Below are 25,816 nucleotides of genomic sequence, written 5' to 3' on the forward strand. Positions count from 1 at the left end.
TTAAAATTATTTATATATATATTTATATATATATATACATAATATTTTATATATATATAAAAATATATATATATTTAAAAATTATTTATATATATATTTATATATATATATATAATATCTTATATATATATAAATATATATATATATATATAATATATATATAAAAAAAGAAACAAACGAATAAATAAATATATAAATGGATAAAGATTAAATAAATAAATGATTTCATGTAAAAATGTACAAATAAATCATTGGACAAATATATCGATAATGTCGGTAATAATCGATAAATCGATTATTAGTAAATAAATTATATAATGGAAAATGTACGAATAGAGGAATGATATTAATAATCAATTAATTAAAATTTAATAATACAAATAAATTAATAATATATATTTTTAATATTGTTAATTAAAAAATTAAAATATATCATGCAATATTTCAATTTTCCATACGATTTCGATTATCGAAATAATATCGATAGGATCGATATAATCGAGTTCCGTTACCAGCCAATGAGAGAGCTTCTTGGCGAAATTTGGCGCGCAGCGTCAGTCTTCAGTGGAAAGTGAACAAGTGAGGACGTGTGACCGCTGCCGGCTTGGAAAATTCTACTGCGCAGTAAGTAATTTTGATCAAATTCTGCTACGAATTTATAAATTATTATTATTTTCGTTCATTTAATCATCCTTTTATTATTTTGAGTGTCGAAATTAATTGATATTTTGAGTTTTTTTTGTGTTTTCGATCATTGAATACCGGTAATTCGTGTTTCGTCGAGACGAGATTCGAATAGACTTGTTGCTTCACTTTCGTCTACTTTTCCTACGCATTCGTTTTACGATTTTGATTGCCATTTGAAAGAATTATCGATTTTCGGGATAATTTGAAAGAAAAAATGATTTGTAGTGTGCATATATTACGATATACGGTTTACGGTTTACGGTTTACGGTTTACGATTGATTTTAATGTTTCGTAACTTTCGACAAATAAATTTATTAGAATAAATTTATTAGAATAAATTTATTTAGAATAAATTTCTATAATTTTTCGACATATTGTAAGAAACGAAAGGAAGACAACAATTTTACTTCATATCGGTTATATACGTATATATATTATATCGGTGATCATATTTCGTTTCTAAATGCGTCTCTTTGTAACGTTTATGTAGTTTTTCTGTTTTGTTGTTATGATGGTCGAAGCTGATAAAATGTGTGTTCATAACATAGCTTTTCTAAGAAATTAGGTGTTTGTATTTTTTGCCACGCTCGACATGTTTCGACAGGCTTCGACAGGCTTCGACAAGTTTCGACAGGTTTCGACTCGCGCATCTCCCCCCACCCCCACCTCTCCCCGCGAAAATTCGTTAACCGAAATTGTGCTAACCGTCTTTGTGTATCCATATTCGTATTAGAAACTTCACTTTTTCTTTTAATTTGTTTGCTGCGTAGTACGTACATATTTTTTTCTTAATCATCCTATCATTCCTATCATTACTATTCAATAAATACGCGATTATTATTATTATTATTACTTGGCAATCTTTTGAATTAAAATTTATGCTTTGATCGTTGCTTCATTTTTTATTTGTGACCGATTAATTTCATAGATTTCACGTGTATATTTGAAAAATCTCGTTTTCTTTTGTAATCTTTCAGATTATTACCAGATTATTACTGGGCCGATATATTGGTCGGGAAGGCGGGAAAAATTCCAACATGGACGCCATTGTACTTTTTCAAAGAGAAAAGTATGATTTTTCGCTCGTGCATTGTATGTATTTATTCTTTATTCATTCGATCGTTATTATTTGATATACTTTGTCATTACGTAAACGTGTATTTTATCCTATATGTATAATGAACATTCATCATAATTATTAATAGTTTTGCATTAAATTTGATATGATCGTTCCATTTTAAATGTTTTTATTCATGAAAAAAAATGGATAATAATCGATTCAGAGTTTTAATAAAAACGTTAATTCTTTCCGAAACAAATGTTGGATAGAAAGAAAAAATATTTTGCTTCTTTTTCTATAGATTCCACGCGCCCCCCTCCCACTCATTACTAATACAACTTTATTTCCAGAGAATTTTTGTGATCGCGCGCAATGCGATCGGTAGATTCAGTGTTTGCTTCGTAATAGTTTTTTAGAGTATTTAGAGCACAATAGCTCTAATTAAATTACTATAATTATTCGCGAAACTAGAGTCAGTGCTTGTTCGCCGCTTCTATTTGAAATCGACGCGTTAGTAGTTTTTTATTTTTATTTTTTTTATTTTTTTGAAATTTTATTCGTTTTCGGTACAGGGTAGAATCAGTGTTCCTCGAGGAATAGGGCGGTCATCCATCACGCGAAGAGGTAATTGTTTTTATACATTTTCTATTCGCTTCGACTTTTTCAAATAATCAGAATTTTAATGAGAGTGTTTCATGTTTGGTTACAGTTCTCCCTTCCTCGTGATGACTATTTGGCGATGACATCTTGGGCCACGACAATGCAGATTCTTCGCATCTATTGGTGAGTCGCATGCATTTATGTTCCTCCGGTCATTCAATCATGTCGTAGGACGAAAGGTCCGTATCGACACGGATGACTGGTTGTATACGTAGAATTTTGCACGAGCACAGTGACCACGGGTATTTATTATACTCGTGAATAGTAACATTTTTCTTGTATTTTATTTATTAGATCAGGATAGATCTTCTTGCACGTCGCGTTTTTGTAAAGATGATATTGATAGTTAATTTTAATATTAAACAACACGTTAATTATGAATATATAGAATGATATGAATAATTAGTAGTTTGATTGATCTATGATTGATTTATTTATTTTCTCTACGATTATTTGTAAAATGAATGAACATATATTTATGAATATTGTTACAAATATTATTTACGAATAAAAATTAAGATTCAAATAAGTGAGAAATAATGAAATGAATTCAAAATTGTGAAGAAGTCGGATACCATCCGACTTCGTTACAATATCAATATAAAAATATGAATTATTACACAATTATACAATAATACAATTGATAGTGGATATTATCGTTATGGTGTATGGTTATAGATATGGTAATAAACAATTTATATAATAATTTTATTTTTTCCATTTCATCGTAATATTTAATTACTTGATATTTATTTTTAAACTTAAGTATGATTCTAAATGTAAAAATATTTATTTTTTCCGTAAGAGAATATGTGAAATATTACGTGCAAGAAGATACTTCGCGACAGGTAGATTTCTGAATCTAAACAAGAAGTTTTTGCGCTAGTTTTATGTTTTCGAAAACATGTTTGGATAAAGAGATCGCCTGAGGTTATTTTCATTGAAATTCTTTTTAGAGTCAATTATTTTCTATTATTAATTGTCATACGTAAATTTAATATAGTCAATTTTTATAATATATCAAAAATAAATTTCTTCTTTATTCTATATTTCAATATTTTTGCTTGCTAAAATTAATAAGAAAATTCATAAAGTTTACAAAGAGAATTTATTAAAGTTTGAAATAAAGCAAATGAGCAAATCTAAGAGAGTGAGAAAGTGAGAAAACATTAGTCCGTTAGATGTACTAATAATTTTTTTTAGCTCAGGATTTTCAGGTTTAATCCTTTCCGTGTTCTTTGCCAGGATCTCACTCACGTGCCCAGGTGTTACTTGGGTGAGAGAGAGGCGAAGGGCATGATGATTTTAGTTCATAAGCTAATAAAAATCTTTCAGCGATTGACGATGCGTTAGTGTATCGTGCACGACGTATTTTCCACATTTTGTGTGTGTGGTTAGGCTGTGGAATTGCGTCGTTCAATAGTTATTCTATACGATTTACGTTATTCTATACGATATAACTCGAGATATTTAACATATTTATTATCGATTAATCTCGTTACAATTCGCAACATCCACAAATAATATTACCCACAATATTGGATTTTTTACTTTGAAATTACAACAAATTTGATTTGATATGATAAAAGGCATATTTTTTGTTAACAAATATTGACAATTAAAATAGAGATATACACATTCAGAGATATTTTCATGACATTTGACGCAATGATCGCTAGCCATCGTCAATCGATTTCAGGAAAATGGTACGTAAAGTTAGAGTATGAAAGTAGTGTGCCAAGCTCGGGTGTCGGAGGCGTCCCGGGACGTTTTCCTAGTGTAGGATTTTGCGCCCGAGTATTATGCGTGAGAATCGTTGAATGAGTGTGTTGGTGCGCCTGTTTTGCTATTTTTAAATATAGGGCTAGGTAGGATAGGTAGCATACTTTCTGGTGTGTATGTTAATTATAAGTAGGTAGGGCCGGGCAGGTTGTCACAGTCTCTGATCGGGTAGGCGCGTTTTCGCGTGACAATCTGTTTCAGGAAATAAAATTTGAAGAATCGAGAGTGAAGCCGGTTGAAACGAGTGGAGCATGCCACTCGTTTTTGGCTTTGCTCATCGATTTTTCGAATTTCCGCGGTCGCGGTCGCGAAAGATTTCGAAACGAACGTTGAGCTCGAGATTCTGCACACGTACGATGGACGATCATTAAGATCGTTAATCAATTCATGTGCACTCAGTTTCCGCGATTTAGACTTTTTTTTTTTCTTTTTTTTTTCTTTGATTAGTGCGATTAGTGAATCTCGAGCCTAGATTTAAGTTTCAGCGGGCATTGCGCCCGAAGGAGGAAGACCGAAGAGGCCCGACAAACTGTCACGAAGAGGGCTGCAACGAATGGCTTCTCATTTTTTGGTTCTTGTTTGGGTCCAAAGAATGGGAAGTCATTGTTACTATTTTGTCACTGTGCTCGTTTAGTAGTATGTAGTAATTGTTGTTGTATCGTTTGGCCGTTTTGCATGCCGGCCCATCATTAAGATCCAGTCATCATGGGCATCGCGTTTTTTATTAGTGTTGCGATTGATTAATAACGGGTTGAATTAGAGTCCTTTATTACATATGTTGCTTTATAAAATGAGAATCGCGTTTGCATTATAAGATATGAATTATAAGATATCGCGATTTTTTTTTTTGCTATGAATTGTATAAATTTCTTATAAAGTAAAATTTATATCTTTGTGATTAAGATTCTTTATTTCTGATCACTAATAATAATAATTTATAGTCAGAATTAACGATTTCCATAGTTTTAAAATATTTGTTTTAAAATATAGTTTGTTTTAAAATATAGCGTTGCGTTGATAAATAATCGCGTTTGTTCAAGTAGTGTTGCGAATATTGAATGCCCAAATTTCTTTCACTGGAATTGTGGAAGAACTCACGTTCCTGTTCCTGAATCACCTTAAGTGGCTAAAGAAGCTACAAGGGTGATTATACAATGGTAATCAATAAGGAGACCATTGGATTTTTCTTGAATCATTCTTTATTAGTGTTGCGTTGTTTAAATTTGAGTGCGTAGAGTAACGTTGCGTAAATATAATCGATTGTTTCCGGGATTTTTCCATATCTTTGTTTTTTTTTTTTTTTTTTGTAAGTATAAATTAATTAATATTGCAAGCATAAGAAAGCACTCATCGCGATTGATTTAAAAAATTTGTTATTTTATTAAAAAATATATTATTTTATTAGTGTTGCGATACAAAATGAATATTCCACTCGCGGTTTGTTGTTCGATTCATATCGAGTGGAAAATATTTTTATTTTAGTAGTCCTTCTGGCTGCTATATTCTTTTATTTTTCAGCACCCCTTATCACGTTCCTCGCAGAAAATGTTACTGTAATATTTGTTTTCTCTTTGTCGAAGAGAATCATTGAAATTTCGAATTAATATTGTTTTTATGAAATTATGAATTTCTTGAAGTCAATAATGTTGAATGTTCGTTATATTTATCATTTTATATAATTATATTACGAATTTTTCCAAAAAAATTACAATATTTGTTTGGAATATTTTTTATACCATTATGCTAATCCTTTATTTGAGTTTGTTTCAGGTCCATATCAATTCTAGGAGAGCAGTTATTTATTTCAAGAAAATTTTGTATCATCGATTAATAAATAATTATATGTTACTAATTATTTATAATTTGATTCGTTTCAGGACCTATTAATGAAATCAATCAATCATCACTCATAATAAACATTTTACATAATGTTTCTCTCTTTTTTTTCGGTTATGTTTATTTTTAAATAGAAGGGGCCCCTAAACAAATCATTTAGATAGATAGATTTTTGTATAGATAGGTAGTACCTTCCTTTAAAACAGAGAGAAATGCATTTAGATTCTGTGTTGATAGGGATGGTGTCATAAGGTGTGACTCTGTAATTAATTGGAAAGGTATGATTGTATTTTATTAGATTCTTTGGATAGGTAGGGACGGTGTGACTCTGCAATTAATTGGAAGGATATAACCGTATTTTATTAGATTCTTTGGATATTGTTTGCATGGTGTGATAGGGTGTGAGTCTATAATGAATTGGAAAGGTATAACTGTATTTCATAAAATTATATTCTATGTAGGTAGGGATGATGTGATAGGGTGTGAGTCTGAGTAATAAAATGGAAAATTATATAGTTGTATTTTGTAAAATTAGATTCTGTGTAGGTAGGGATCGTGTGAGTCTGTATTGAATTGGAAAGAAACTGTATTTTATAAAATTTTGTACTAATCTTTTATAAACATTCTTATTTATTTCAGAGATCAAAGTGTGGTGGAATCAACAATGATATATTATATTTATATTTCGTACAATCCTTAATCTTAATTGTATTAAGAAAATTTTTATATGGATAGATTCCCTAAATCTTTGAATGAGGAAGGTACTACTTTTAGATTTAGGAATAAAGTGATTGAAATAAGGATTTAGTTAGTATATAGTAAGTAGAAACTAGGAAAATAGGAGGTTTAAATGAGACTTGATCTTGAAGATTATATGTTAAATTTCCTTTAGGAAATCATATTTATGATTTAATCATATTTATGATTTAACATATTAATATATTTCTAAATTGAGTTGTTAAAATTTTTATATTGAAAAGTATCAAAAAGCAGTAAATAGATTGCTTGTAGAATTGCTGTTATAGAAGATAAAATATATTTGCAAATGCATGCTTAATAATGCTGGTAATGATGATTGATATTGAAAGTGATGATGATTAATAAAATAAGTATAATTCTATGTGAAATGCATTTCACTCTTTTTTTTTCGCTTTCAAACTTCGTAATATATTAATATTTTATATATTTATACTCATAATAATATAAAATATTGATGTATGTACGAATGTATTTGTGTATTTGTGTTTCATGTACATTTGTATTAGCGATTAAGATTTAATTCAAGTTTTTTAGTTTCAGAATTAGCTTTTTCTTGAGATTCGCAACAACCCTCCAAGTTGGTAAGACTTAGAAATCATCATTATTTACTACATAATTTATTTTTGTATCCTTGATACAAGTATAAATTTTATAGTAAATAATATGGAAAAAATAAATATATAAATAATTTAAAATGTGCATAAATAAATAAAACAATAAGTGTAAAAAAAAGATGAAATATTTAAATAATTAAATAACTAAAATGATAAATATATACATGATTCTTAGTTTTCATTCTTGTTCACTTATGTATGCATCAAGTCATTTATATGTATTTACTATTTTAGTTATTTAATTATTTATATATATATTTATTCATCCATTTGACTAGCTCCTATTTCATTTTGCTTTGTTAAATTAAAATTTGCTTTTATACATTTTGCTTTGTTTAATTACATATTCTTAAAATTATTGATATCTTTATTCCTTTGGTTATATAATTATTTATATATTTAATAATTTTTTTATTTATTTGTATTATTTGTATATTGATTTATTTGTATATTTTTTTTATCAAATTTATGTACACATTACATAAATTTATTTATTAATCCTTTTAATTATTTAATTGCTTTTATGTTTATGTTCACTCATTTGTCTGTCTATGTGATTAATATTTAAACCTTTATATTTTGTTCATTTATTTATTTATTTGCCCATTGCTTCATTTATTCAGTTATTTGTACATTTTTTTACTGATTTATTCATAAATTTTTTTGTTTTATTCATTTATATATTTTTGACATTTATGCATGCACCCAATTATTTAATATATATTTATCTTTTATTTATGCAGTTATTAATATTTTTATTCATTCTTTTATAGATTAATTTGTCTATTGATTTACTTACAGATTTGTCCATTTGTTTTGTTCATTTATTTTGAAATGAATGCTCAAATGCTCAAATGCATGAAATGATGTATATATTTCTTACTTTAATTTAATAATTTATAATTATTATTTGACTAAAGACTTTTGAACTCTATGCCCAATTCTTTTTTGTTTTATTCACTTGTATATACATCAACATATTTATAAGAATCCTTTTATTTATTCATTTCTTTATTCATTCATGATTTATATCTACTTATACTTACCTTTATGTAGATTTGTAGATTAATTATAAAATAATATAATTGAAACACATTGATATATAAACAATTAAATAAATGAAACAGTGAACAAATAATTTGATGCATACATACATTATAATTATAATATATTAACAATCTAAGAAGTATTAACAAATCTAAGAAGTCTTTAAATGAATCATTAGCAAGTTAATGAATATAAGTAAATCAGTATGTAATAAGTAAATCAGTAGAGTAATAAATAAATTTATGATGCATATGATATAAATGAAGAAAAGTCTCCAATAAAGTCTAGAAATAAATCATTGAATGAATAAAATGAATGAATAAATCTGTAAGTAATTAAGTAAATAAATAATTTGAGATATAAATGAACATAAGAAAAAAATTTAGAAACGAGACACTGTTTAAATGAATTAATGAATATATAAGTAATACACAATGATATTAATAAGTAAATATATAGGGTAGGGATATAATGATGATAATTAAATAAATAAATTAATAAATAGAAATTGAAATATATAATTTACTTAAATGAATGAGACAAGAACGTTTACAAGAAATTTATAATTTATTTATTATATATATATATAATTATTTATATATATATATATTATTTATATATATTATATATATATATATATATATAATAATTTATTATATATATATATATATATATATATATATATATATATATATATATATATATATATATATATATATATATAAAACATATATATATTTAAAAATTATTTATATATATATTTATATATATATATACATAACATAATTATTTTATATATATATAAAAATATATATATATTTAAAAATTATTTATATATATATTTATATATATATATATAATATCTTATATATATATAAAAAAATATATATATATATATATAATATATATAAAAAAAGAAACAAACGAATAAATAAATATATAAATGGATAAAGATTAAATAAATAAATGATTTCATGTAAAAAAATGTACAAATAAATCATTGGACAAATATATCGATAATGTCGGTAATAATCGATAAATCGATTATTAGTAAATAAATTATATAATGGAAAATGTACGAATAGAGGAATGATATTAATAATCAATTAATTAAAATTTAATAATACAAATAAATTAATAATATATATTTTTAATATTGTTAATTAAAAAAATTAAAATATATCATGCAATATTTCAATTTTCCATACGATTTCGATTATCGAAATAATATCGATAGGATCGATATAATCGAGTTCCGTTACCAGCCAATGAGAGAGCTTCTTGGCGAAATTTGGCGCGCAGCGTCAGTCTTCAGTGGAAAGTGAACAAGTGAGGACGTGTGACCGCTGCCGGCTTGGAAAATTCTACTGCGCAGTAAGTAATTTTGATCAAATTCTGCTACGAATTTATAAATTATTATTATTTTCGTTCATTTAATCATCCTTTTATTATTTTGAGTGTCGAAATTAATTGATATTTTGAGTTTTTTTTGTGTTTTCGATCATTGAATACCGGTAATTCGTGTTTCGTCGAGACGAGATTCGAATAGACTTGTTGCTTCACTTTCGTCTACTTTTCCTACGCATTCGTTTTACGATTTTGATTGCCATTTGAAAGAATTATCGATTTTCGGGATAATTTGAAAGAAAAAATGATTTGTAGTGTGCATATATTACGATATACGGTTTACGGTTTACGGTTTACGGTTTACGATTGATTTTAATGTTTCGTAACTTTCGACAAATAAATTTATTAGAATAAATTTATTAGAATAAATTTATTTAGAATAAATTTCTATAATTTTTCGACATATTGTAAGAAACGAAAGGAAGACAACAATTTTACTTCATATCGGTTATATACGTATATATATTATATCGGTGATCATATTTCGTTTCTAAATGCGTCTCTTTGTAACGTTTATGTAGTTTTTCTGTTTTGTTGTTATGATGGTCGAAGCTGATAAAATAAAATGTGTGTTCATAACATAGCTTTTCTAAGAAATTAGGTGTTTGTATTTTTTGCCACGCTCGACATGTTTCGACAGGCTTCGACAGGCTTCGACAGGCTTCGACAAGTTTCGACAGGTTTCGACTCGCGCATCTCCCCCCACCCCCACCTCTCCCCCGCGAAAATTCGTTAACCGAAATTGTGCTAACCGTCTTTGTGTATCCATATTCGTATTAGAAACTTCACTTTTTCTTTTAATTTGTTTGCTGCGTAGTACGTACATATTTTTTTCTTAATCATCCTATCATTCCTATCATTACTATTCAATAAATACGCGATTATTATTATTATTATTACTTGGCAATCTTTTGAATTAAAATTTATGCTTTGATCGTTGCTTCATTTTTTATTTGTGACCGATTAATTTCATAGATTTCACGTGTATATTTGAAAAATCTCGTTTTCTTTTGTACAGATTATTACCAGATTATTACTGGGCCGATATATTGGTCGGGAAGGCGGGAAAAATTCCAACATGGACGCCATTGTACTTTTTCAAAGAGAAAAGTATGATTTTTCGCTCGTGCATTGTATGTATTTATTCTTTATTCATTCGATCGTTATTATTTGATATACTTTGTCATTACGTAAACGTGTATTTTATCCTATATGTATAATGAACATTCATCATAATTATTAATAGTTTTGCATTAAATTTGATATGATCGTTCCATTTTAAATGTTTTTATTCATGAAAAAAAATGGATAATAATCGATTCAGAGTTTTAATAAAAACGTTAATTCTTTCCGAAACAAATGTTGGATAGAAAGAAAAAATATTTTGCTTCTTTTTCTATAGATTCCACGCGCCCCCCTCCCACTCATTACTAATACAACTTTATTTCCAGAGAATTTTTGTGATCGCGCGCAATGCGATCGGTAGATTCAGTGTTTGCTTCGTAATAGTTTTTTAGAGTATTTAGAGCACAATAGCTCTAATTAAATTACTATAATTATTCGCGAAACTAGAGTCAGTGCTTGTTCGCCGCTTCTATTTGAAATCGACGCGTTAGTAGTTTTTTATTTTTATTTTTTTTATTTTTTTGAAATTTTATTCGTTTTCGGTACAGGGTAGAATCAGTGTTCCTCGAGGAATAGGGCGGTCATCCATCACGCGAAGAGGTAATTGTTTTTATACATTTTCTATTCGCTTCGACTTTTTCAAATAATCAGAATTTTAATGAGAGTGTTTCATGTTTGGTTACAGTTCTCCCTTCCTCGTGATGACTATTTGGCGATGACATCTTGGGCCACGACAATGCAGATTCTTCGCATCTATTGGTGAGTCGCATGCATTTATGTTCCTCCGGTCATTCAATCATGTCGTAGGACGAAAGGTCCGTATCGACACGGATGACTGGTTGTATACGTAGAATTTTGCACGAGCACAGTGACCACGGGTATTTATTATACTCGTGAATAGTAACATTTTTCTTGTATTTTATTTATTAGATCAGGATAGATCTTCTTGCACGTCGCGTTTTTGTAAAGATGATATTGATAGTTAATTTTAATATTAAACAACACGTTAATTATGAATATATAGAATGATATGAATAATTAGTAGTTTGATTGATCTATGATTGATTTATTTATTTTCTCTACGATTATTTGTAAAATGAATGAACATATATTTATGAATATTGTTACAAATATTATTTACGAATAAAAATTAAGATTCAAATAAGTGAGAAATAATGAAATGAATTCAAAATTGTGAAGAAGTCGGATACCATCCGACTTCGTTACAATATCAATATAAAAATATGAATTATTACACAATTATACAATAATACAATTGATAGTGGATATTATCGTTATGGTGTATGGTTATAGATATGGTAATAAACAATTTATATAATAATTTTATTTTTTTCCATTTCATCGTAATATTTAATTACTTGATATTTATTTTTAAACTTAAGTATGATTCTAAATGTAAAAATATTTATTTTTCCGTAAGAGAATATGTGAAATATTACGTGCAAGAAGATACTTCGCGACAGGTAGATTTCTGAATCTAAACAAGAAGTTTTTGCGCTAGTTTTATGTTTTCGAAAACATGTTTGGATAAAGAGATCGCCTGAGGTTATTTTCATTGAAATTCTTTTTAGAGTCAATTATTTTCTATTATTAATTGTCATACGTAAATTTAATATAGTCAATTTTTATAATATATCAAAAATAAATTTCTTCTTTATTCTATATTTCAATATTTTTGCTTGCTAAAATTAATAAGAAAATTCATAAAGTTTACAAAGAGAATTTATTAAAGTTTGAAATAAAGCAAATGAGCAAATCTAAGAGAGTGAGAAAGTGAGAAAACATTAGTCCGTTAGATGTACTAATAATTTTTTTTAGCTCAGGATTTTCAGGTTTAATCCTTTCCGTGTTCTTTGCCAGGATCTCACTCACGTGCCCAGGTGTTACTTGGGTGAGAGAGAGGCGAAGGGCATGATGATTTTAGTTCATAAGCTAATAAAAATCTTTCAGCGATTGACGATGCGTTAGTGTATCGTGCACGACGTATTTTCCACATTTTGTGTGTGTGGTTAGGCTGTGGAATTGCGTCGTTCAATAGTTATTCTATACGATTTACGTTATTCTATACGATATAACTCGAGATATTTAACATATTTATTATCGATTAATCTCGTTACAATTCGCAACATCCACAAATAATATTACCCACAATATTGGATTTTTTACTTTGAAATTACAACAAATTTGATTTGATATGATAAAAGGCATATTTTTTGTTAACAAATATTGACAATTAAAATAGAGATATACACATTCAGAGATATTTTCATGACATTTGACGCAATGATCGCTAGCCATCGTCAATCGATTTCAGGAAAATGGTACGTAAAGTTAGAGTATGAAAGTAGTGTGCCAAGCTCGGGTGTCGGAGGCGTCCCGGGACGTTTTCCTAGTGTAGGATTTTGCGCCCGAGTATTATGCGTGAGAATCGTTGAATGAGTGTGTTGGTGCGCCTGTTTTGCTATTTTTTAAATATAGGGCTAGGTAGGATAGGTAGCATACTTTCTGGTGTGTATGTTAATTATAAGTAGGTAGGGCCGGGCAGGTTGTCACAGTCTCTGATCGGGTAGGCGCGTTTTCGCGTGACAATCTGTTTCAGGAAATAAAATTTGAAGAATCGAGAGTGAAGCCGGTTGAAACGAGTGGAGCATGCCACTCGTTTTTGGCTTTGCTCATCGATTTTCGAATTTCCGCGGTCGCGGTCGCGAAAGATTTCGAAACGAACGTTGAGCTCGAGATTCTGCACACGTACGATGGACGATCATTAAGATCGTTAATCAATTCATGTGCACTCAGTTTCCGCGATTTAGACTTTTTCTTTTTTTTTTCTTTGATTAGTGCGATTAGTGAATCTCGAGCCTAGATTTAAGTTTCAGCGGGCATTGCGCCCGAAGGAGGAAGACCGAAGAGGCCCGACAAACTGTCACGAAGAGGGCTGCAACGAATGGCTTCTCATTTTTTGGTTCTTGTTTGGGTCCAAAGAATGGGAAGTCATTGTTACTATTTTGTCACTGTGCTCGTTTAGTAGTATGTAGTAATTGTTGTTGTATCGTTTGGCCGTTTTGCATGCCGGCCCATCATTAAGATCCAGTCATCATGGGCATCGCGTTTTTATTAGTGTTGCGATTGATTAATAACGGGTTGAATTAGAGTCCTTTATTACATATGTTGCTTTATAAAATGAGAATCGCGTTTGCATTATAAGATATGAATTATAAGATATCGCGATTTTTTTTTTTTGCTATGAATTGTATAAATTTCTTATAAAGTAAAATTTATATCTTTGTGATTAAGATTCTTTATTTCTGATCACTAATAATAATAATTTATAGTCAGAATTAACGATTTCCATAGTTTTAAAATATTTGTTTTAAAATATAGTTTGTTTTAAAATATAGCGTTGCGTTGATAAATAATCGCGTTTGTTCAAGTAGTGTTGCGAATATTGAATGCCCAAATTTCTTTCACTGGAATTGTGGAAGAACTCACGTTCCTGTTCCTGAATCACCTTAAGTGGCTAAAGAAGCTACAAGGGTGATTATACAATGGTAATCAATAAGGAGACCATTGGATTTTTCTTGAATCATTCTTTATTAGTGTTGCGTTGTTTAAATTTGAGTGCGTAGAGTAACGTTGCGTAAATATAATCGATTGTTTCCGGGATTTTTCCATATCTTTGTTTTTTTTTTTTTTTTTTTAAGTATAAATTAATTAATATTGCAAGCATAAGAAAGCACTCATCGCGATTGATTTAAAAAATTTGTTATTTTATTAAAAAATATATTATTTTATTAGTGTTGCGATACAAAATGAATATTCCACTCGCGGTTTGTTGTTCGATTCATATCGAGTGGAAAATATTTTTATTTTAGTAGTCCTTCTGGCTGCTATATTCTTTTATTTTTCAGCACCCCTTATCACGTTCCTCGCAGAAAATGTTACTGTAATATTTGTTTTTCTCTTTGACGAAGAGAATCATTGAAATTTCGAATTAATATTGTTTTTATGAAATTGTGAATTTCTTGAAGTCAATAATGTTGAATGTTCGTTATATTTATCATTTTATATAATTATATTACGAATTTTTCCAAAAAATTACAATATTTGTTTGGAATATTTTTTATACCATTATGCTAATCCTTTATTTGAGTTTGTTTCAGGTCCATATCAATTCTAGGAGAGCAGTTATTTATTTCAAGAAAATTTTGTATCATCGATTAATAAATAATTATATGTTACTAATTATTTATAATTTGATTCGTTTCAGGACCTATTAATGAAATCAATCAATCATCACTCATAATAAACATTTTACATAATGTTTCTCTCTTTTTTTTCGGTTATGTTTATTTTTAAATAGAAGGGGCCCCTAAACAAATCATTTAGATAGATAGATTTTTGTATAGATAGGTAGTACCTTCCTTTAAAACAGAGAGAAATGCATTTAGATTCTGTGTTGATAGGGATGGTGTCATAAGGTGTGACTCTGTAATTAATTGGAAAGGTATGATTGTATTTTATTAGATTCTTTGGATAGGTAGGGACGGTGTGACTCTGCAATTAATTGGAAGGATATAACCGTATTTTATTAGATTCTTTGGATATTGTTTGCATGGTGTGATAGGGTGTGAGTCTATAATGAATTGGAAAGGTATAACTGTATTTCATAAAATTATATTCTATGTAGGTAGGGATGATGTGATAGGGTGTGAGTCTGAGTAATAAAATGGAAAATTATATAGTTGTATTTTGTAAAATTAGATTCTGTGTAGGTAGGGATCGTGTGAGTCTGTATTGAATTGGAAAGAAACTGTATTTTATAAAATTTTGTACTAATCTTTTATAAACATTCTTATTTATTTCAGAGATCAAAGTGTGGTGGAATCAACAATGATATATTATATTTATATTTCGTACAATCCTTAATCTTAATTGTATTAAGAAAATTTTTATATGGATAGATTCCCTAAATCTTTGAATGAGGAAGGTACTACTTTTAGATTTAGGAATAAAGTGATTGAAATAAGGATTTAGTTAGTATATAGTAAGTAGAAACTAGGAAAATAGGAGGTTTAAATGAGACTTGATCTTGAAGATTATATGTTAAATTTCCTTTAGGAAATCATATTTATGATTTAATCATATTTATGATTTAACATATTAATATATTTCTAAATTGAGTTGTTAAAATTTTTATATTGAAAAGTATCAAAAAGCAGTAAATAGATTGCTTGTAGAATTGCTGTTATAGAAGATAAAATATATTTGCAAATGCATGCTTAATAATGCTGGTAATGATGATTGATATTGAAAGTGATGATGATTAATAAAATAAGTATAATTCTATGTGAAATGCATTTCACTCTTTTTTTTTTTTTCGCTTTCAAACTTCGTAATATATTAATATTTTATATATTTATACTCATAATAATATAAAATATTGATGTATGTACGAATGTATTTGTGTATTTGTGTTTCATGTACAGTTGTATTAGCGATTAAGATTTAATTCAAGTTTTTTAGTTTCAGAATTAGCTTTTTCTTGAGATTCGCAACAACCCTCCAAGTTGGTAAGACTTAGAAATCATCATTATTTACTACATAATTTATTTTTGTATCCTTGATACAAGTATAAATTTTATAGTAAATAATATGGAAAAAATAAATATATAAATAATTTAAAATGTGCATAAATAAATAAAACAATAAGTGTAAAAAGATGAAATATTTAAATAATTAAATAACTAAAATGATAAATATATACATGATTCTTAGTTTTCATTCTTGTTCACTTATGTATGCATCAAGTCATTTATATGTATTTACTATTTTAGTTATTTAATTATTTATATATATATTTATTCATCCATTTGACTAGCTCCTATTTCATTTTGCTTTGTTAAATTAAAATTTGCTTTTATACATTTTGCTTTGTTTAATTACATATTCTTAAAATTATTGATATCTTTATTCCTTTGGTTATATAATTATTTATATATTTAATAATTTTTTATTTATTTGTATTATTTGTATATTGATTTATTTGTATATTTTTTTTATCAAATTTATGTACACATTACATAAATTTATTTATTAATCCTTTTAATTATTTAATTGCTTTTATGTTTATGTTCACTCATTTGTCTGTCTATGTGATTAATATTTAGACCTTTATATTTTGTTCATTTATTTATTTATTTGCCCATTGCTTCATTTATTCAGTTATTTGTACATTTTTTTACTGATTTATTCATAAATTGTTTTGTTTTATTCATTTATATATTTTTGACATTTATGCATGCACCCAATTATTTAATATATATTTATCTTTTATTTATGCAGTTATTAATATTTTTATTCATTCTTTTATAGATTAATTTGTCTATTGATTTACTTACAGATTTGTCCATTTGTTTTGTTCATTTATTTTGAAATGAATGCTCAAATGCTCAAATGCATGAAATGATGTATATATTTCTTACTTTAATTTAATAATTTATAATTATTATTTGACTAAAGACTTTTGAACTCTATGCCCAATTCTTTTTTGTTTTATTCACTTGTATATACATCAACATATTTATAAGAATCCTTTTATTTATTCATTTCTTTATTCATTCATGATTTATATCTACTTATACTTACCTTTATGTAGATTTGTAGATTAATTATAAAATAATATAATTGAAACACATTGATATATAAACAATTAAATAAATGAAACAGTGAACAAATAATTTGATGCATACATACATTATAATTATAATATATTAACAATCTAAGAAGTATTAACAAATCTAAGAAGTCTTTAAATGAATCATTAGCAAGTTAATGAATATAAGTAAATCAGTATGTAATAAGTAAATCAGTAGAGTAATAAATAAATTTATGATGCATATGATATAAATGAAGAAAAGTCTCCAATAAAGTCTAGAAATAAATCATTGAATGAATAAAATGAATGAATAAATCTGTAAGTAATTAAGTAAATAAATAATTTGAGATATAAATGAACATAAGAAAAAAATTTAGAAACGAGACACTGTTTAAATGAATTAATGAATATATAAGTAATACACAATGATATTAATAAGTAAATATATAGGGTAGGGATATAATGATGATAATTAAATAAATAAATTAATAAATAGAAATTGAAATATATAATTTACTTAAATGAATGAGACAAGAACGTTTACAAGAAATTTATAATTTATTTATTATATATATATATAATTATTTATATATATATATATTATTTATATATATTATATATATATATATATATAATAATTTATTATATATATATATATATATATAAAAACATATATATATTTAAAAATTATTTATATATATATTTATATATATATATACATAATATTTTATATATATATAAAAATATATATATATTTAAAAATTATTTATATATACATTTATATATATATATATATATCTTATATATATATTTATATATATATATATATATATATATATATATATATATATATATATATAATATATATATAAAAAGAAACAAACGAATAAATAAATATATAAATGGATAAAGATTAAATAAATAAATGATTTCATGTAAAAAATGTACAAATAAATCATTGGACAAATATATCGATAATGTCGGTAATAATCGATAAATCGATTATTAGTAAATAAATTATATAATGGAAAATGTACGAATAGAGGAATGATATTAATAATCAATTAATTAAAATTTAATAATACAAATAAATTAATAATATATATTTTTAATATTGTTAATTAAAAAAATTAAAATATATCATGCAATATTTCAATTTTCCATACGATTTCGATTATCGAAATAATATCGATAGGATCGATATAATCGAGTTCCGTTACCAGCCAATGAGAGAGCTTCTTGGCGAAATTTGGCGCGCAGCGTCAGTCTTCAGTGGAAAGTGAACAAGTGAGGACGTGTGACCGCTGCCGGCTTGGAAAATTCTACTGCGCAGTAAGTAATTTTGATCAAATTCTGCTACGAATTTATAAATTATTATTATTTTCGTTCATTTAATCATCCTTTTATTATTTTGAGTGTCGAAATTAATTGATATTTTGAGTTTTTTTTGTGTTTTCGATCATTGAATACCGGTAATTCGTGTTTCGTCGAGACGAGATTCGAATAGACTTGTTGCTTCACTTTCGTCTACTTTTCCTACGCATTCGTTTTACGATTTTGATTGCCATTTGAAAGAATTATCGATTTTCGGGATAATTTGAAAGAAAAATGATTTGTAGTGTGCATATATTACGATATACGGTTTACGGTTTACGGTTTACGATTGATTTTAATGTTTCGTAACTTTCGACAAATAAATTTATTAGAATAAATTTATTAGAATAAATTTATTTAGAATAAATTTCTATAATTTTTCGACATATTGTAAGAAACGAAAGGAAGACAACAATTTTACTTCATATCGGTTATATACGTATATATATTATATCGGTGATCATATTTCGTTTCTAAATGCGTCTCTTTGTAACGTTTATGTAGTTTTTCTGTTTTGTTGTTATGATGGTCGAAGCTGATAAAATAAAATGTGTGTTCATAACATAGCTTTTCTAAGAAATTAGGTGTTTGTATTTTTTGCCACGCTCGACATGTTTCGACAGGCTTCGACAGGCTTCGACAAGTTTCGACAGGTTTCGACTCGCGCATCTCCCCCCACCCCCACCTCTCCCCGCGAAAATTCGTTAACCGAAATTGTGCTAACCGTCTTTGTGTATCCATATTCGTATTAGAAACTTCACTTTTTCTTTTAATTTGTTTGCTGCGTAGTACGTACATATTTTTTTCTTAATCATCCTATCATTCCTATCATTACTATTCAATAAATACACGATTATTATTATTATTACTTGGCAATCTTTTGAATTAAAATTTATGCTTTGATCGTTGCTTCATTTTTTATTTGTGACCGATTAATTTCATAGATTTCACGTGTATATTTGAAAATCTCGTTTTCTTTTGTACAGATTATTACCAGATTATTACTGGGCCGATATATTGGTCGGGAAGGCGGGAAAAATTCCAACATGGACGCCATTGTACTTTTTCAAAGAGAAAAGTATGATTTTTCGCTCGTGCATTGTATGTATTTATTCTTTATTCATTCGATCGTTATTATTTGATATACTTTGTCATTACGTAAACGTGTATTTTATCCTATATGTATAATGAACATTCATCATAATTATTAATAGTTTTGCATTAAATTTGATATGATCGTTCCATTTTAAATGTTTTTATTCATGAAAAAAAATGGATAATAATCGATTCAGAGTTTTAATAAAAACGTTAATTCTTTCCGAAACAAATGTTGGATAGAAAGAAAAAATATTTTGCTTCTTTTTCTATAGATTCCACGCGCCCCCCTCCCACTCATTACTAATACAACTTTATTTCCAGAGAATTTTTGTGATCGCGCGCAATGCGATCGGTAGATTCAGTGTTTGCTTCGTAATAGTTTTTTAGAGTATTTAGAGCACAATAGCTCTAATTAAATTACTATAATTATTCGCGAAACTAGAGTCAGTGCTTGTTCGCCGCTTCTATTTGAAATCGACGCGTTAGTAGTTTTTTATTTTTATTTTTTTTATTTTTTTGAAATTTTATTCGTTTTCGGTACAGGGTAGAATCAGTGTTCCTCGAGGAATAGGGCGGTCATCCATCACGCGAAGAGGTAATTGTTTTTATACATTTTCTATTCGCTTCGACTTTTTCAAATAATCAGAATTTTAATGAGAGTGTTTCATGTTTGGTTACAGTTCTCCCTTCCTCGTGATGACTATTTGGCGATGACATCTTGGGCCACGACAATGCAGATTCTTCGCATCTATTGGTGAGTCGCATGCATTTATGTTCCTCCGGTCATTCAATCATGTCGTAGGACGAAAGGTCCGTATCGACACGGATGACTGGTTGTATACGTAGAATTTTGCACGAGCACAGTGACCACGGGTATTTATTATACTCGTGAATAGTAACATTTTTCTTGTATTTTATTTATTAGATCAGGATAGATCTTCTTGCACGTCGCGTTTTTGTAAAGATGATATTGATAGTTAATTTTAATATTAAACAACACGTTAATTATGAATATATAGAATGATATGAATAATTAGTAGTTTGATTGATCTATGATTGATTTATTTATTTTCTCTACGATTATTTGTAAAATGAATGAACATATATTTATGAATATTGTTACAAATATTATTTACGAATAAAAATTAAGATTCAAATAAGTGAGAAATAATGAAATGAATTCAAAATTGTGAAGAAGTCGGATACCATCCGACTTCGTTACAATATCAATATAAAAATATGAATTATTACACAATTATACAATAATACAATTGATAGTGGATATTATCGTTATGGTGTATGGTTATAGATATGGTAATAAACAATTTATATAATAATTTTATTTTTTTCATTTCATCGTAATATTTAATTACTTGATATTTATTTTTAAACTTAAGTATGATTCTAAATGTAAAAATATTTATTTTTTCCGTAAGAGAATATGTGAAATATTACGTGCAAGAAGATACTTCGCGACAGGTAGATTTCTGAATCTAAACAAGAAGTTTTTTGCGCTAGTTTTATGTTTTCGAAAACATGTTTGGATAAAGAGATCGCCTGAGGTTATTTTCATTGAAATTCTTTTAGAGTCAATTATTTTCTATTATTAATTGTCATACGTAAATTTAATATAGTCAATTTTTATAATATATCAAAAATAAATTTCTTCTTTATTCTATATTTCAATATTTTTGCTTGCTAAAATTAATAAGAAAATTCATAAAGTTTACAAAGAGAATTTATTAAAGTTTGAAATAAAGCAAATGAGCAAATCTAAGAGAGTGAGAAAGTGAGAAAACATTAGTCCGTTAGATGTACTAATAATTTTTTTTAGCTCAGGATTTTCAGGTTTAATCCTTTCCGTGTTCTTTGCCAGGATCTCACTCACGTGCCCAGGTGTTACTTGGGTGAGAGAGAGGCGAAGGGCATGATGATTTTAGTTCATAAGCTAATAAAAATCTTTCAGCGATTGACGATGCGTTAGTGTATCGTGCACGACGTATTTTCCACATTTTGTGTGTGTGGTTAGGCTGTGGAATTGCGTCGTTCAATAGTTATTCTATACGATTTACGTTATTCTATACGATATAACTCGAGATATTTAACATATTTATTATCGATTAATCTCGTTACAATTCGCAACATCCACAAATAATATTACCCACAATATTGGATTTTTTACTTTGAAATTACAACAAATTTGATTTGATATGATAAAAGGCATATTTTTTTGTTAACAAATATTGACAATTAAAATAGAGATATACACATTCAGAGATATTTTCATGACATTTGACGCAATGATCGCTAGCCATCGTCAATCGATTTCAGGAAAATGGTACGTAAAGTTAGAGTATGAAAGTAGTGTGCCAAGCTCGGGTGTCGGAGGCGTCCCGGGACGTTTTCCCTAGTGTAGGATTTTGCGCCCGAGTATTATGCGTGAGAATCGTTGAATGAGTGTGTTGGTGCGCCTGTTTTGCTATTTTTTAAATATAGGGCTAGGTAGGATAGGTAGCATACTTTCTGGTGTGTATGTTAATTATAAGTAGGTAGGGCCGGGCAGGTTGTCACAGTCTCTGATCGGGTAGGCGCGTTTTCGCGTGACAATCTGTTTCAGGAAATAAAATTTGAAGAATCGAGAGTGAAGCCGGTTGAAACGAGTGGAGCATGCCACTCGTTTTTGGCTTTGCTCATCGATTTTTCGAATTTCCGCGGTCGCGGTCGCGAAAGATTTCGAAACGAACGTTGAGCTCGAGATTCTGCACACGTACGATGGACGATCATTAAGATCGTTAATCAATTCATGTGCACTCAGTTTCCGCGATTTAGACTTTTTTTTCTTTTTTTCTTTGATTAGTGCGATTAGTGAATCTCGAGCCTAGATTTAAGTTTCAGCGGGCATTGCGCCCGAAGGAGGAAGACCGAAGAGGCCCGACAAACTGTCACGAAGAGGGCTGCAACGAATGGCTTCTCATTTTTTGGTTCTTGTTTGGGTCCAAAGAATGGGAAGTCATTGTTACTATTTTGTCACTGTGCTCGTTTAGTAGTATGTAGTAATTGTTGTTGTATCGTTTGGCCGTTTTGCATGCCGGCCCATCATTAAGATCCAGTCATCATGGGCATCGCGTTTTTATTAGTGTTGCGATTGATTAATAACGGGTTGAATTAGAGTCCTTTATTACATATGTTGCTTTATAAAATGAGAATCGCGTTTGCATTATAAGATATGAATTATAAGATATCGCGATTTTTTTTTGCTATGAATTGTATAAATTTCTTATAAAGTAAAATTTATATCTTTGTGATTAAGATTCTTTATTTCTGATCACTAATAATAATAATTTATAGTCAGAATTAACGATTTCCATAGTTTTAAAATATTTGTTTTAAAATATAGTTTGTTTTAAAATATAGCGTTGCGTTGATAAATAATCGCGTTTGTTCAAGTAGTGTTGCGAATATTGAATGCCCAAATTTCTTTCACTGGAATTGTGGAAGAACTCACGTTCCTGTTCCTGAATCACCTTAAGTGGCTAAAGAAGCTACAAGGGTGATTATACAATGGTAATCAATAAGGAGACCATTGGATTTTTCTTGAATCATTCTTTATTAGTGTTGCGTTGTTTAAATTTGAGTGCGTAGAGTAACGTTGCGTAAATATAATCGATTGTTTCCGGGATTTTTCCATATCTTTGTTTTTTTTTTTTTTTAAGTATAAATTAATTAATATTGCAAGCATAAGAAAGCACTCATCGCGATTGATTTAAAAAATTTGTTATTTTATTAAAAAATATATTATTTTATTAGTGTTGCGATACAAAATGAATATTCCACTCGCGGTTTGTTGTTCGATTCATATCGAGTGGAAAATATTTTTATTTTAGTAGTCCTTCTGGCTGCTATATTCTTTTATTTTTCAGCACCCCTTATCACGTTCCTCGCAGAAAATGTTACTGTAATATTTGTTTTTCTCTTTGACGAAGAGAATCATTGAAATTTCGAATTAATATTGTTTTTATGAAATTATGAATTTCTTGAAGTCAATAATGTTGAATGTTCGTTATATTTATCATTTTATATAATTATATTACGAATTTTTCCAAAAAAATTACAATATTTGTTTGGAATATTTTTTATACCATTATGCTAATCCTTTATTTGAGTTTGTTTCAGGTCCATATCAATTCTAGGAGAGCAGTTATTTATTTCAAGAAAATTTTGTATCATCGATTAATAAATAATTATATGTTACTAATTATTTATAATTTGATTCGTTTCAGGACCTATTAATGAAATCAATCAATCATCACTCATAATAAACATTTTACATAATGTTTCTCTCTTTTTTTTCGGTTATGTTTATTTTTAAATAGAAGGGGCCCCTAAACAAATCATTTAGATAGATAGATTTTTGTATAGATAGGTAGTACCTTCCTTTAAAACAGAGAGAAATGCATTTAGATTCTGTGTTGATAGGGATGGTGTCATAAGGTGTGACTCTGTAATTAATTGGAAAGGTATGATTGTATTTTATTAGATTCTTTGGATATTGTTTGCATGGTGTGATAGGGTGTGAGTCTATAATGAATTGGAAAGGTATAACTGTATTTCATAAAATTATATTCTATGTAGGTAGGGATGATGTGATAGGGTGTGAGTCTGAGTAATAAAATGGAAAATTATATAGTTGTATTTTGTAAAATTAGATTCTGTGTAGGTAGGGATCGTGTGAGTCTGTATTGAATTGGAAAGAAACTGTATTTTATAAAATTTTGTACTAATCTTTTATAAACATTCTTATTTATTTCAGAGATCAAAGTGTGGTGGAATCAACAATGATATATTATATTTATATTTCGTACAATCCTTAATCTTAATTGTATTAAGAAAATTTTTATATGGATAGATTCCCTAAATCTTTGAATGAGGAAGGTACTACTTTTAGATTTAGGAATAAAGTGATTGAAATAAGGATTTAGTTAGTATATAGTAAGTAGAAACTAGGAAAATAGGAGGTTTAAATGAGACTTGATCTTGAAGATTATATGTTAAATTTCCTTTAGGACTATGTTAAATCATATTTATGATTTAACATATTAATATATTTCTAAATTGAGTTGTTAAAATTTTTATATTGAAAAGTATCAAAAAGCAGTAAATAGATTGCTTGTAGAATTGCTGTTATAGAAGATAAAATATATTTGCAAATGCATGCTTAATAATGCTGGTAATGATGATTGATATTGAAAGTGATGATGATTAATAAAATAAGTATAATTCTATGTGAAATGCATTTCACTCTTTTTTTTTTTTTCGCTTTCAAACTTCGTAATATATTAATATTTTATATATTTATACTCATAATAATATAAAATATTGATGTATGTACGAATGTATTTGTGTATTTGCGTTTCATGTACAGTTGTATTAGCGATTAAGATTTAATTCAGGTTTTGTTTTCAGGTTTAGCTTTTCGGTTTTCCTTGATTTTCCTTTTGCTGTTTGTTTTGTATTACGGTCAGAGATTGAACGTTTTGCAAATTTACATCAAAAGGAATATTTATTATTGATTTTGAATAAATTTTTGCTTAATGGAGGGTGGATGGGACCGTGGATAGGGTGGGTCTCCATTCGCAGCAACCTCCAAGTTGGTGAGACCTGGAAATCATTATTATTTACTATATTCTTTA

At 27.8% G+C, this 25,816-nt stretch overlaps 1 long non-coding RNA gene across 5 annotated transcripts; it reads left to right on the top strand.

The window, feature by feature from the left end:
* The first annotated feature begins 469 nt into the window (after window positions 1-469).
* LOC107995466 (uncharacterized) lies at window positions 470-24,653 on the top strand. Of its 5 annotated transcripts, XR_009832700.1 has the most exons (14): window positions 470-624; window positions 1,666-1,780; window positions 2,099-2,372; window positions 2,458-2,531; window positions 7,320-7,366; window positions 9,684-9,820; window positions 10,872-10,986; window positions 11,305-11,578; window positions 11,664-11,737; window positions 16,523-16,569; window positions 18,850-18,986; window positions 20,015-20,129; window positions 20,448-20,721; window positions 20,807-21,198. It is a non-coding gene; the product is annotated as an uncharacterized LOC107995466 (long non-coding RNA). The 5 variants fall into 5 exon arrangements; XR_009832701.1 differs by lacking the exons at window positions 20,448-20,721; window positions 20,807-21,198 and adding an exon at window positions 24,300-24,653; XR_009832697.1 differs by having other exon boundaries at window positions 20,015-20,721.
* Window positions 24,654-25,816: the final 1,163 nt, after the last annotated feature.

The sequence above is a fragment of the Apis cerana genome, linkage group LG14 (genome assembly GCF_029169275.1).
Source record: "Apis cerana isolate GH-2021 linkage group LG14, AcerK_1.0, whole genome shotgun sequence".
NCBI lineage: Eukaryota > Metazoa > Arthropoda > Insecta > Hymenoptera > Apidae > Apis > Apis cerana.